This window comes from Pezoporus occidentalis, unplaced genomic scaffold (genome assembly GCF_034315485.1).
Source record: "Pezoporus occidentalis ecotype Australia unplaced genomic scaffold, CSIRO_AGI_Poc_V1 ctg86, whole genome shotgun sequence".
In the NCBI taxonomy this organism is placed as follows: Eukaryota; Metazoa; Chordata; class Aves; order Psittaciformes; family Psittacidae; genus Pezoporus; species Pezoporus occidentalis.
This window is the reverse complement of record NW_026916220.1, coordinates 2,494,392-2,510,130: the sequence shown is the minus strand read 5'-3', so window position 1 is coordinate 2,510,130 and position 15,739 is coordinate 2,494,392. Positions and strand designations below refer to the sequence as shown.

The 15,739-nt window shown below is 40.1% G+C and overlaps 1 long non-coding RNA gene across 1 annotated transcript; it reads right to left on the bottom strand.

Moving 5' to 3' along the window:
- Window positions 1-9,275: 9,275 nt before the first annotated feature.
- LOC134156462 (uncharacterized) lies at window positions 9,276-10,135 on the bottom strand. The gene is made up of 2 exons (XR_009961917.1): window positions 9,657-10,135; window positions 9,276-9,457 (listed from the first exon to the last, which is right to left on the bottom strand). It is a non-coding gene; the product is annotated as an uncharacterized LOC134156462 (long non-coding RNA).
- Window positions 10,136-15,739: the final 5,604 nt, after the last annotated feature.

Here is a 15,739-nt window from a genome sequence, read left to right as displayed (position 1 = left end):
TCCCGGGGCCGCTCCCCCTCAGCTCCCCGCAGCCTCACGAAGATGGAGAGTAGGGTGAGGGCCAGGACGGTGAAGAGCAGCCGGACGGCCAGGTACAAGTCCACGGCCACGTCCGTCCCGCCCTGCTGCTGGAGCCCGCCCGTATTACAAGCCATTGCCATAAAGCACAGTGAGACAAGAACCTTAGCCCAGGCCCCACACTTGATAAACACTATCACAGCAAATACCGGCTCTACGTAAGTTACAACATTCTGAAGCTGTGAGATCAACAAGAACAACTCTGAGAGCCAATAAATCAGCATTGTGATGAATGACTATTAATCCGGTCAGATCTGTCATTATCTCAACCCTTCGTGCCCCACGTTGGGCGCCAAAAAGAACTGTCGTGGTTTAAACCCAGTCAGGTAACTCGTTCACTCACTTCCCCCCCTTTTCTTGCCCTCCCCCTGCTCTCGGAGGGACGGAGAGGAGAATCGAAAAGAATGCAACTCCCACGGGTTGAGATAAGAACAGTTTAGTAACTAAGGTATAACAGAAATCACTACTGCTACCACCAATGATAATAATGATAAAGGAAATAACAAGGGAAGAGAATACATCATCTCACCACCAGCCGACTGATAACTCGCCCCCCCCAGCCCGACCAAGCTCTGACCGATACCTCCTCCAACCCTGCAGTCTCCCAGCCCTCCCGGCTAACTCCCAGTTACATCCTGGGCATGACGTGCTGTGGTATGGAATACCTCTTTGGCTAGCTTGGGTCAGGTGTCCTGTCTCTGCTTCCTCCTGGCTTCCCCTCCTCCCTGGCAGAGCATGAGGCTCACAAAGTCCTTGGCCAAACCAAAACATCGCTTGTTATCAGCTCTGTTCCCGAGCTGAAAGTCAAAACATTGCACTGCACCAGCTACCAAGAAGGGGAAAAATGACTGCTACTGCTGAACCCAGGACAGGGGGAAATTACATAAAACATTCTTTTCTTTGGCTGATACAATAGTATTTGTAAGTGGAACTGAATGGAGACATTAACCCATACTGAGCTGGGGAGAGCAGTACTTCTGTGCTGTTTGCTCTTGCCAAGCTATCCCCCGTCAGAAGAGGCCAAAAATTGAAGCGGCAGTGGGGCCCTGGATTTTGAAGCACTGATGGGTGATAGGTACACCAGGTTATTTACATATAGATTTAACTATCATGAAAACAGAGTCTGGCTGTAAACATCTTTACTATTCTCTGTGCTTCAGGATTTTAACATGTATATTTAATGGACCACTCTGTCACTTTGTTGCTAGGTGATTGACAGAATCAACAACCAAAAGACATGCTACCTTAACGGCTTTTTTGCTATTTTTAAGTAATTTCTGATGGGACCAAGCTGTACTTTGGTGTTGTCACTGGTTTGTTTTCCTTAGGGTTGTTTTACGAAGAGTAAATAAAAGCAGACCACAAAAGATGTTAACAACTCTAATGAATTTGCACACAACTGATAATGGACTGAAGAAACCTCTCCCTCAGAGCCATCTGTGCAGTTCCTGGCCTCTGGGTCCTGTTCCCCTAGAGGACCTTGCACAGGCAGTACAGCCCATAGGCATGCTTGAGAGCCCAGAGCCTGGCTCCAGCCAGCCAAGAGTGTAACCCTGGATACTGAAATTATAGATTCAATAAAGACACCATTTTCTTAATACACTGCTATTTCCCTTATATTTCATATCTCAATGAACTCCTCAGTGGTCTGCAGGTAGCTATTACTTATGTATCTCCCTCCCACCAGAGATAATGACTTGCCATGTTTGTTACTAGCACCCCTTTATGCTCTGGTAGTTCCAATCACCATTCTGTTTCAAGTGCTTTAATTATCATGTTTGCATTAACTCAGAATAATTATTCATGTTCTGCATGTAGCTCAAAATTACTCCTGGTTTGTACACATAATTGCTACTACATGAAATAGCAATATGTACTTGGACGTATTTCTGGCTTTTTACTATAGTTATGCTGGATAGGGACTCTCCATTAGAGACTGTAGTGACAGGACAAGGGGTAACGGGTTAAAACTTAAACAGGGGAAGTTTAGATTGGATATAAGAAGGAAGTTCTTTCCTGTTAGGGTGGTGAGGCACTGGAATGGGTTGCCCAGGGAGGTTGTGAATGCTCCATCCCTGGCAGTGTTCAAGGCCAGGCTGGATGAGGCCTTGGGTGATGTGATTTAGCGTAAGGTGTCCCTGCCCACGGCAGAGGGGTTGGAACTAGATGATCTTAAGGTCCTTTCAACCCTAACGATTCTATGATTCTATGATTCCTAATGTGAGGTTTCTAGTAACCTTAGCTGCTAAATGCTCATTAATTTCCTATTTCGATCTCTTCGGGTTTATTTGTTTCAAAATAGAAGGAGTTGTATTAGTGGTATTACTGCACTATTTTGATGTCCTTTTACACAAAGTGTAGATGTTCTATGTTACATGCAACTAATAAAAAAATCCTATTGTTAGGGAACAGTAATTTATGAATTTTAACAATTCTAACCACATTTTGCAACAGACCACAGCACGTGACTTTTATAAAAACTGAAATTCTTGGGGGAAAAAAAAGATGTGATGCATACACTGTATCAACATAGCTGTACACTAGTCCCTTTGTTCTTGGTTGTGACTTGGTGTTTGGAGCTCATGCTGTGTTCTCAGACATGCTGCAAAGGCATTCCAGCCTCTTTGGTTTTGCTATCAGTAAACTGCGTCTTCCCTAGATTAGCTTGGTTATGCCAGTTTCCTGCCTGTAATCATTGATTTTAGCAGATATAGAAGTTGTTCCATTTGGATTTTAATTCATAATGGTAGCTTGAAATTTACAATGCTTCCTGCTTGGATCTTCAGCATTTATGTGGGTTTTTTAAGGTTATTTTGAAGCAAGACATTGTGTCAAGTAGCTGAAGTCACCATGTTAGTGCAAACTGCACTTTGGGAAACACTGAAACTTCTCAATTGGCAAAGATTCTGCAAGGTAATTAGGTTTTAGTGAATTTCTGCTGATAACAAAGATGGGTATGGATGTTATCAGTAAATAATAAATTCAGTGCTATAAATAATGCTCAGTTTGCTCATCACTAATACTCTATCATCACTCTTTTAACTCCAAGCAACAATGCACCATTAAACAATCTATTATTTTGCTTTTTTTTTCTTTGTGGTCATGAAGGAATATGCAAATGTGTACACAGTTTGAAATTCTGATTTGATTAGCAAGCATTGTTATGTAGAATGGAATTAATTAAACACTACATTAACTTTGTGTGCACCCTGCATCTTGAAAGTGCTGATTTCTCCTTTGAAGCTTACAATACAAAGAAGTGGCATTCAAATATATATATAGAGAGAGTTCTGATAATCTAAATGGTGATCTTCAATGTAAACTGCCAGTTAAAACCCATTCTGCTTCATCTGTTCAGTCTTCTGGGAGCTCCTCTGGGAATATGAGGCAAGAGGAAGGAGCTGGTGAGAAGGAGGGTGTGCTCTTCCAACAAATGAAACTGGAGTCTGAGTTTTTTCAGACACAGATCTATTGTTTGTGGGAAATAAGTGCCTCTGCTATGATTCTGTCACAGGTTTGTGACGTGTGGAAAGCAACAAATATATTGCTTAAACTTTCAAGATCCATGTGGTAACAACCACCACAAGGGTATTCTAAGATGTAGATTTTTCAGATGAAAATACATCTAATACTTTCTTTCTGCTGTGCAACTGCTCGTTTGCATTCAAATGAAGATGGAAGATGTGTTGCTTGTCCAGAAATGTAGTTTATGTTTTGTTGCAGTTTGAATATCAATATTGTTCTTATGGCATTCCTTATGGCCAGATAATGAAAACAAAGTTCTGCTAAAGCCAAAAGTAGAGGCATATTGTTGTGCCTGTAACCTGTTGTTACCCATCCAAAAACTGTTACATGAAGGCCATGTTCTGTAATCCAAAGTGCGGGAAATCAGAAACTCCAGGTAGCCTGTCTAATCAGTACAGCAAGTAGTTAAGTGCAGTTAGGACTGGTCAGGAGCATAAATCATTAATATGGGTGTTTTAGCAGTATTATTTAGCTACAGGGATTATTGAAGTTTTAAAGGGTCATCAAATCTTGTGTTTCTCTGTGCACTCTGAGTGTAATTGCTTTCATTGATTGCTGGTACTGTTGCAAAGTAAGTGGAATGATGCTAATCAATCATTTCAGAGAACCTGTAGAATAGGCTCTGATAATACGTTTCTTGAAAGTTTTTGTTTAATTAAAAATCCAGCCAGACAGGAAGAAGAATGAAATCAGCAGCAGTGCTGTAAAGTGCTTCGTATCGATTGGTAGGTGAATATTAACCCCACTCTGGCAATACAGTCAGGTGGAATGTTGTCCTTTGGAAGCTCAAATATCAGTACCTTTCTCCAGTACTTCTATATGTGATTATGCTATATTTAATTTGCATCCAAACACAGCAAGAAAAAGGTTCACGATTCAGAAGGTGCTGATGCTTACCTCTTAATTAACCCTACAATATGAGCTATTATTCTAGGCTAAAGTTACTACTAGTTAAAGCAGTTATTTTGCATACTAAATTTTCTACAGTATTTTGTTTCAGAAGATCTTAAAAAGGAGTGATGTCTAGGGATTTTTTGTGGGTTTTTCGTAAAAGACCTTGAATGGGGATTCTGGTTTTAATTTGGTACTCATACCTTCCTTGGAGAGTACTTACCTTCCTTCTGGTATTATTTATGTAGCCACCATTTTCATAGCTTTTAAACTCATCAGAATAACAAATTTGGACAAATTTGGCACATGGAAGCTACCTGACATGCTCATGACCATGTAACAGATAAGTAGAACAGGTTCTTAAACTAAGTTTCCAAAGTCCTACTGTACTGTGCAAAAAAACTGGGGAATTTTACTCTTTCTATTTTTCCATTTCCTCAGGAAAGTCTAAAGAGACTCAAGCCAGAACTGTGTAAGAATTTCAGTCTTTTATGATTCCAATGGTATGTAAGGACTTCTATAAAATTGTGTCTAGAGCATCAGAAAATATCAGGAATGAGTGGACTAGAATTTCACAGAATCGTAGAATAGTTTGGGTTAGATGGTTTAAAGGTCTTTAAAGGACCTTAAAGATCATCTAGTTCCAACCCTCCTGCCATAGGCAGGGACACCTTCCACTCCAGGTTGCTCAAAGCCCTGTCCAAATAGAAATTTCTTTGTTATAATGAAAAAATAGACTTTGGTTCCAATGCTGTGATTCTTCATTCATTGCTATGATATGCTTTGCTGCATTAATAATGCTCTCTTAAATATTTAAAATATTTTCTCAGAATGCTGATGGCAGTCCCTGCATGAATATTATGCATAGACATTTGTCACAGAAGATCTAATGTAAAAAACGATTCTTCAGCAGCAGAATGAGTGAAATCTGAGGGAAAATGTTATAAATCATTAATAACATGAATATATTAAATCTCCTCTAAGATCTAAAATGCGAATTCCCTTGTTAGGTGTGAATATAGTGTTTATTTAACAAAGGCAAAGATGATAACTACATTGTTGGAAAGATTAATTTGTTAACAATTCTGGAGTAATTTATGGGATAAATCAATTTGCAAAAATCTACATGTATCAGTTGAGGTGACTGCTTTATCTTGGTGCTAAAGTGTGTCAGGATTTCTTCCTGCTGCATATATAATTGTTGGATTCTCCTCTCCCAGGTGGTATCATGGGTGCCATGCATAGTTGATAATGGCAACTTTTTCCACCCTTTTCCATTGCTCACTGAAGCAGCCATTGATTGTTTTTTCCTTCTTCCATTTTTCAGCTGAACCCAGAATGTTAAAATGATGCACTGAGATGTGCACATTATGTGAATTTTACCTGCATCTTGGCAAGTCCCCCTACATATCAGCAGGATATCCAACCTTTCTCACTATTCCTGGGACTGGGTTTTCTCTTCACTTTTATTTCCTGACTAGGATGACCTGAGATATGCCCCTGTTATTCCTAGAGCGAGCACTGCAAATGGTGTGATCTGGTATTTTGCCTGTCCCCAGGAAGCTATTTTAACAATCTCAGAAGATATGCTCTGTAACACTGCCCTTTTGAGGTGGTGTTTATTCTTTGTAATAAAGGAGATGATTCAGTTCTAGACTTGCTGAGGTGTTTCCAAAGCAAAATCTAGATTAGTAATTCTCAAATTTATGAAGCTGCAAGTAACCTTTTAAATAATTATTTTCTCATTGATGTATCTTGATAGAAGACTTCTGTCATCATGATAAAAACCAAGGATTAAGAAACATGTTCAATGCCTTTTAAAGGCATTGAAAGTTCATGGCTTCCAAAGGTTTGCAGTGAGCCATCAATAACTTAAGGAGAAAGAAACCCAAATTTGGATCAAATTAGTAAACTCCAAAAATAATCTAAATGAGAATATAACAATATGAGCTGCCATAAGGCGGTGTTTAGTTGCCACGTGCAGCATATAATACTGGTTTTATCTGTACAGTGCTATTCTAACGTGACAAGTATTAATATTCCCTGACTTCAGTAACATCCATTTAATTGACTTACATATTCAGCAAATGGAAACAATCATGTTAAAACTATTTGTGGCTTTGTGGTAACAGTATCTGTGCTATTATCATCCTCTCTTTTGCTGTAATCACATTTCCAAAAGGCACTGCAGTTCCTATAGCTAACTGTATCAGAGGATAGAGAAAAAGTTATATTTTGCCATCTTTTATTTAAAGTGATACGTAGAACATTACTTTTATTTTAACTAAAAAGACTTGAGTCATTATTGCTTGAAAGAAAAGATGCTTATCTGGAGGAGTAAGAAACCATGAAAATTATATTCTCTACTTTGAGGCCTTTCTTTTCCCTTCATATCTGAAATACTTCCATTAGGCAACTGTATTTTTCACGTAAAATATTATCGAGCATGAACCCTGGCTGGTCATGATGAACATTTCTTGATTGGACAAGGTCAGATTTGCTCTACTGTGTGTCACAGACAGGGTGCTATGATTAAAGTATACTTGTCCGAGCTCCTAACAACTGAGGGAAAATCTTTTGCTTTTGGTTTTGGAGAATGTGTATGATTCACCAGTCCTGTGAAAATCCAAGCAGCCATGAAGAAGACCTTGAAATATTTAGATGATAGGAGTGTTTTTACTGCAGTATTATGTATGCCTTTCTACTCTGTCTTTTCAAAACATTTGTGTAATAGATCTACTGCATTCAGGACAGGAATTTTAAAAAACATCATGTAAAATGATGATCTTTTATGAATGAATCTTTTCCAAATGAGGTATTTCCAGTGTCTCTTGACTAGTTTGATAAAAAAATAGGAAGATGTTAGAACTGTTTATTTAACATACTGATTTGGATTATAAATCAATATTTAACTGACTTTTTCAGCATTTCATTAATGTATGCTCATTCTTTATATGAACAAAATCATAGAATTATATAATAGTTTAGGTTGGAAAAAAAATTTAAGATCATGAAGTCTAACTGTTAACCTAACACTGTTAAGTCCACCACAAAATCATGTCCCTAAGCAGCACATCTACATGTCTTTTAAATAACTGCAGGGACAGTAACTCCATCATTTCCCTGAGCAGCCTGTTCCAATGCTTGACCACACTTTCAGTGAAGAATTTTTTCCTAATATCCAATCTAAACTTCCCCTGGAGCAGCTTGAGGCCTTTTTGTCTTGTCCTATCACTTGTTACTTGGGAGAAGACACTGACTCCCATTTTGCTATAAATTCCTTTCATGTAGTTGGAGAAAGACATAACCATCTCCTCTCAGTCTCCTTTCCTTTAGGCTGAACAACCCCAGTTCCTTCACTGCCAAGTCCTCTGAAGTACTGCTCTGGATCACTTCTCTGCCCAACCTGTACCTGTGCCTGGGGTTGCTCCGACCCAGGTGTAGGACTTTGCACTTGGCCTTGCTGAACTTCATGAGGCTGGCATTGGCCACCTCTCAAGCATGTCAAGCTTTCTCTGGATGACATCATAGAAGTCAGAAGTTCACAAGTTTGTAAGCCAACAAGGACAAATAGTCTGTCATTGGCAGTCTTTCTTTCCTCCTCATTACATTTTCTGTATGTGGAAAAGCCTAACTAAAAACAGCTCAGAGTCAATTTAAAAAATTGTTTCTTATGTACACCCGTATGGTCTCATCATTGAAGTGAAATTCCATAAGCCTTTAATGCTAGCCTGCATAATGACAGCCGTGTGGCAATGAAGTCTGATATACAGTAGCAATTGCTAGCAATCTGAAGTGGTCTTTTTCCAAGGCACTCATTTCAGGATGTAGCATGAACCTCTTGAGTTTCAAGATGCTTGTTCAGCTTGGTCCTCTACATTCAGAATTTATTTGTGCCTATCTTTTCTTGCTTACCTGGCACTGTCCTCCTTAGCTGTCTATTTTGAATAGCTTTCAACTATGCTGGTTCTTTAGTCTAAATCTGCAGACGCATAGAATCATGGAATCACAGAATAGTTAGGGTTGGAAAAGAACTTAAGATCATCAAGTTCCAACCCCTCTGCCATGGGCAGGGACACCTCCCACTACACCATGTCACCCAAGGCTCTCTTCAACCTGGCCATGAAAACTGCTAGGGATGGAGCATTCACAGCTTCGTTGGGCAAGCCATTTCAGCGCCTCACCACCCTCACAGTAAAGAACTTCTTCCTTATATCCAGTCTAAACTTCCCCTGTTTAAGTTTTAACCCATTACCCCTTGTCTTGTCAATACAGTCCCTACTGAAGTCCATCTCCAGTGTCCTTATAGGTCCCCTGTAGGTACTGGAAGGCTGCTATGAGGTCTCCACGCAGCCTTCTTTTCTCCTGCATAGAACGTGCTCAGCTACTTTTTTCTGGCCTAACACATTAGGCTTAGGAGCAGGGTCTGGACATTGCCACTTAGGGAGCTGGTGTGTCGCTCACCAGAGAGCGGTGTCTACTCAGGCTTTAAAAGATGGAGAGTGAGGTGGGTAAGTAAGTGAGCATATAGATGTTGGCACCAGTGTTCTGGAGGGATCCCTTTGTGGAACATGCCCAGCTATACCTTTCTGTTCCAACTCATTAGGCTTAGGAGGAGGGTCTGGACATTGGCATTTAGGGATCTCGTGTCTTGGTCACTGGAGAGTGGTGTCCAGTGAGGCTTTATGGAGATGGAGATTTAGGTGTGTAAGTAAGTGAGGATATCCATGTTGTTGGCACTGTCCCAGAGGGCTCCCTGTGAAGGCCATGTCCAAGTCCTGGTTTCTGTCCTAAGACATTAGGCTCAGAAGCAGGGTCTGGACATTTGCCCTTAGGGAGCTGGTGTCTTGGTCACCAGAGAGTGGTGCCCAGTGAGGCTTTAGAGAGATGGAGTTTTAAATGCGTAAGTAAGTGAGAATATTCATGTTGGAGGGGCTGTTCTGGAAGGCGCCATATGTTGGACCTGCCCAGCTCCTAGTTTCTGCCCTAAGACATTAATTAGGCTTAGGAGCAGGGCCTGGACATAGACATTTATGGAGTGGTGTCTCGGTCACCAGATACTGGCGTCCAATAATGCTTTACAGAGATTGAGGTTTAGGTGTGTAAGTAAGTGAGGATATCCATGCTGTTGGCACTGTTGCTGAGGGCTCCCTGTGTAGTACATGTCCAGCTCCTGGTTTCTGTCCTAAGACATTAGGCTTAGGAGCAGGTTCTGGACATTGGCACTTAGGGAGCTGGTGTCTTGGTCACCGGAATGTGGTGTCCAGTGAGGCTTTACAGGATTTTAGGTGCGGAAGTAAGTGAGGATATCCATGTTGTTGGCACTGTTCCGCAGGACACCCTGTTTATAACATGTCCAGATATTTGTTACTGTGCTAACACATGAGGCTTAGGAGCAGGATCTGGACATTCACGCTTAGGGAGCTGGCGTCTCGATTACTGGAGAGTGGTGCCCTATGTGGCTTTACAGGGATGGACTTGTAGTTGTGTAAGTAAGTGGGAATATTCAAGTTGGTGGCACTGTTTTGGAGAGCACTGTGTGTAGGACATGCCCAGCTGTTTGGTTTTGAACTAACACGTTAGATTTCGGATCAGGATCTGGACATTCACACTTACGGAGCTGGGTTCTATGGTGCCTGAGAGTGCAGGATCAGATTTACATGTGTTAGATGTGTGTTTTGGTGCTGCCCTTATGCTTGACTACAATAACTGCAGTTTGATTCATTCAGCATTAATACATGTGAGTCTGAGTTACTACACATGTGTCTGTGAACACAAGGCTTTAACCTGATAACTGTGCTAAGCTTCCTACTTGCTACTTGGAGGACAGAATGGTCAACTTGATATCTGACAGTCAGGGATTTTTCCAGAGACCTGGAAATGTGAAGAACAGGTTGTTTCATGGTGCTAATTTTGTTATTTGTCATAACATTTAACTTTCCGATTTTCTTATTCGTGATTTCCTCGATATTAACCATTAAGGAGGAAGCCTTTGGTAGGACTGTTCTACTGAGTGGAATTTCCTACCTGCATTTTTGCAACCAGGTGAATGTAAAGGTCTCATTTTGTCTTCTCATCTTTAAATGGTGGATTCGAAAACACCACTTCTTAAAGAAGATTAGGTGTAAAATGTTCCAGCAGCATTGCTGCTGAGGTAAGTTGTACAAACCTTGAGCAGTGCCAAGAAAGGAAGTGGCTAATCTTGGCATTGTACTCTGGGAAATGTTGATATAATTGTCAAAACACTGGGGCAGACCCAATAAACATAATAACTAGCTCACATTGGTCACATAGTGGTCATCGGCCCTTGAATATCACTAGGATTATTGCAGTTTGGTGACAACTATGTTGGTAGTATTTTTCCTCTAAATTAAAAAAGGGGTAGCACGTTGAGTTCAATGTAATTATAGGTACTTAATAATAACAAATAGCATGTATTACTGTTGCTTTGTTGCAGACCTAGACAATGTCTTTTGATTTAGAAACAGCAGTAGCATATTTGATTTCATATGGTAGTGCCAAGAATAAACAGCATATTTTCTAGTGGTTAATTGATATGCATCATCAGCAAACTGAGCCACATTATACTTCTCAGGTAGCCAAAGAGTAAACTAAGATGTGAAGTAGTATCTTAATTTATGAGCAGACTGCTGTCCTGAGAATGTACGCTGCTTGACAAGCTTTGCCTCTTCTACCCTGGTGAAACAGAGTAGGGTGCTGTCAGCTGCAGCTAGTGCCACCCCTTCTCCTCACAAGGACTGCCAGCTCCTTTCCACTTGCTTTTCCCTTGTTTGTTACCCAGGTCTGTGTCACCCCACCTTACTTCCAGGTTAGTCCAGCTAAACTAAGCCCAGCTATGACTAAGTACTAGGTGTGGCTATAGTATTAGGTCTTTTCTGACTGCTTCCTGTTGCTGTTGGTTTCAGTCTTGTGCTGCAGAGATATCTGTACATCTCTGCATAAAGCAACAGCCACCCACGCCTGGGTGTTGAGTCAAGCCAAACATAATCCAAAATGAATGAAATTAAAGGCATCTCCTGTTCCATGCTGGAATTTCTACTATGATTAATTTTTTTTTTTATATCTTCCAAAACAGTTTTCTCCAAAAATGTCTTTTTTTTTTTTATTTTTTTTTATTATTTGGGGGCAGAAAGTATGGATACTTTAGAGCGGAGACCTTTGCTCTTGAGTACATCAAAATTGTTTAGAATAATTGTCATGGTTTAAACCCAGCCATGCAGCTCGTTCACTCCCTCCCCCCCTTCTTGCCCTCCCCCTGCACCCGGAGGGATGGGGAAGAGAATCAAAAGAATACAACTCCCACAGGTTGAGATAAGAACAGTTTAGTAACTAAGGTATAACACAAATCACTACTGCTACCACCAATGATAACAATGATAAAGGAAATAACAAGGGAAGAGAATACAACACCTCACCACCCTCTGACTGATAACTCGCCCCCCCCAGCCTGACCAAGCAGTGACTGATACCTAGTCCAACCCCGCAGTGCCCTAGCCCTTCTGGGTAACTACCCCCAGTTTATATGCTGGGCATGACGTGCTGTGGTATGGAATACCTCTTTGGTTATTTTGGGTCAGGTGTCCTGTCTCTGCTTCCTCCCCATTTCCCCTCCTCCCTGGCAGAGCATGAGACTCACAAAGTCCTTGGTCAGTCTAAACATTTAAGCAGTAACTAAAAACGTCAGTGTTATCAGCGCTGTTCCCAGGCCAAAAGTCAAAATCACAGTGCTGCACCAGCTACTAAGAAGGAGAAAAAAAAAAAGACTGCTGCTGCTGAACCCAGGACAATAATACATGAAAATTCAAGTCTTGTGAATTAACTGCATTTGTTTGAGTAGTCCTGTGCAACTGTTTACCTCATCAAATTAAGTGTAACATTATGTAGCAGCTCTGTCAATGGCATATGTAGAACAATTTGAATAGCTTCTGAGAGAGGAAGTGAGAAGAAGTAAATCATTTATCTAATATATGTGACTGAGATAAATTAAATGCATTTGTGCAGGGGTTGTAATTCATTGTATATGTGTCCCATGCCTACCACAGAGAGCTCATGCTTTTTGACAGCCTAAGCTTTAAACAGCAGTTAAATATAGGTTCTTGATTACAGACAGTCTGTAAAAGCATGTAGATTGATACAGATATTTTGCTGCTCTGGCTGTCAGAAATACTTAGAAATTACTCAGACTGTAGTAAGTGTTTACAAAGCAGAAGCACATGTTAAACAATTGAAGGTTTCAAAACACTTTAAAAAGGAGTTCGGTGTAATAGATACTAAAAACTGGCATTTAAGCGATGCTGGGTAATGTGAATTGCTCAACAACAACTTAAATGCTTAGGAAAAATTGTGCTGGGATCCTTTAAATTTCTTTAAAATGTTGTTTGTACAATGAGATAGGCAGTTTTTGTAATTGTGGCTATCTGTAGATTATAATTTTTTTAATGAACAGTACTTCAGTAGTCAATGTGAAAGACTCGGCGTCTAGTGGCAGGAAAAACACGTGGGTACTCTGACCTATTAGTGGAGCAATGTCTCCTTACTACGTGTGCATGGCTGGTGTTTCACTTTATTCACAACAAAGAGGTGGTGGTGCTAGTTCAGTTCTATGCCAAATCTTGCACGGTTTGTCCAGCCAGCAGTGAAGCAGAATGTTTCAGCCTGGAGGAAGGATCTGAGTGCAGGGCTGGATAAGAGATTCTTTCCTGAGGCATCACTTTACCTTTTCTGGTACTTGGAATGACTCATAGAAGGTTCATACAGTGTATCTTCTGTAAAAGCTTAGGGTTAAGCACTTTTTCCTGAACGCTCTTATGCAATTATGGGGGCTGTACAAGTGATTCTCCGTGGACAGTAACTGTTGACAGCTGCTGCATTCACTGTTGTCTCCAGTTGCGCATTTCATGCAAATGAATGCCTTTAAAATATTTGTGGATAATTTTTCAGCCTTTAAAATACTTCTGGATGGCTAGGGTTGATTTTGTATACAAATAGTCATCCTAAATCCCTGTTTTACCTGGGAGCATTGGAACATGCAGTCATCCTTTCCTTTGCAAGGCAACCTAGGCAACAGGTGAGAGGAGCTATTTCATCATCCCTAGCACAGAGACACAGCCATCAGTCCTTTGCTTTGTTTTTTTCTAAACTCAGCATCAGAAAGCTGTATGGTAGTAAAGGGGTTGAATATAATAGGCTGTTAACTAAATACCAGCCAACAACAAGATGCTGCTGTAAAAAGATGATTAGGTACCTGGGATAAGTAAGCAGGACTGCTAGCCAATGCACAGTTGTCTTAGCCTTTGTAAGACCTCAATAGGGGTGATGTGTACGTTTTTCTCATTGTAGAATTACTGTGATAGCTGTATACAAACTGTGATAGCTGTAACAAAATTTATTTACAACTCATTCCACCCAGAGAGGACAGTATTTTCTTGAAAAGGTTAACAGATTATAAAAATCAAACAATATTTGCAGCAGGTATATTAATGATAAAATACTGCTTTGAGGACAAAAAGGTATTGGTAGAGGTTAATTTTAATATCAATACATTGCCTGAAGGCCAATAGCCATGAGTACATTTGCAGGGAGGTATTTTCTCTTGTTGGGGTTGTTTTTTCAACCTCTGTATTTTTCTTCTTCATATCTCCTGCTTTCCTCTCTTGTCTGAACCATTTTTTCCCCTCACTTTTTATTTTTTCCCTCCAGCCTTGACAATGCTATGATGTTCTTCCATGCATACATCTGTTGAAATGCTAGTAGATTTATTTTTCTGAACACATCTGGTTACCAGTTGTGACAGAGTGAGCACTATTAGCACTTACATATGCATTTCACTGTTGAGGTCCACAATAATATTTCAAATATTTGGAAATGTTTTATTAGGTATACTTAAGGAAGCTGACATGGAATAATATCTGTACTTTCTGTTAAAATATTTTTTTAGCAGAATGTCTGTGACAGCAAAAAATATCAGCATCGAAAACTTTCTTTTAATGTAGGTTTAACTGTAGATTTTCAAGGGTAAATCTGTGGAAGTGTATGGATGACCCGATTTCACTCTTTCAGTGTTTTGTTTTATTTTGATTTGTTTTTTTCCCCTTATGCTTCAGTTATTCCTGAGAGATTACATAAAAGGAGGTTTTTCTTATCTGCAGTAAAATGTAAATATAATCAATTCTGATTGAACGGTCTGCTGTCTGAAGTTGGCTGCCTTCTGAATCATGGGCAAGTCCAGTTCTTGGAGCACAATACTGTTCTGAAAAATATGAGAGGTAGCTGGACTGTTATTATGAGCGTTATTTCTTTTGGATAGAGCAGTGAAAGGACACAGATCATCCGTTCTTTAATCTGTGTTCAAGTAGGAGCAAGAAGCAAGTCCCTCTGGATTTCTCTTGGTGCAAGGGCAAGAGAGAGACTGATAATCTGCGACACAGCCATTGAAGAAGGTGATTCCCGAGCAAACTCAGACCCAACATTTCCATGAGGCAGAGGGGGAAAGTGCTTGATGGACTATGGTGTTTTGAATGTGACATGCAGCACAGGCAGTAACAAGAAACTAGTCCAAAGAACAGTAAGTGGGCATCTATTCCTTGGGTTATTTTCTGCCATCCTAAGAAAGATTTTTTTGTTGTTGTTGAAGGCAAAGACAACAGCTATTTCAATGAGCAAGGTGGGGCAAGAGAGACTGTTCCATAACTTATATGCTGTCATGCTGCCAGTTAAAGGTCATAGTCACATATGACTGAAAAGAGTGACCAGCTGGGTGTGTATCCTCGTGTGCAGTGTGCACATCTGGATCTCACTGGTGGTATGAGTTATGCTATCTTGCACTATGTATACTGTTTGTATTGTGTTTCAGTTACACAAATAAATAATTCTGTCACCTTGAAAGAGTGGAATAGTGGTGAATTAGTTTTCTTTCCTTGATTATCTCTGTAGTAGAAAAATAGAAAACCTGAAACCCCCAATTTCATCAATTTTACAACATCTAAATGTGGCTGATTTGCTAGTCACTATTTTAAGTCTGTTGCAGGACATATATACTATATTCTGAGTTTTCAAATTTGCAGGCTTGTAGTGTTTCTATCTGTATCAGCAGCATCATTATTTTTACCCCGTTAAACTGAAACTTTGCATTTACTTGGATTCATGCTAGGTGAGAAGTTCATTATTGCCATCCATGCCTGCAGTGTTTCTTGGATAAACCTTTGAATTCTTCTAGCTTTCTTGG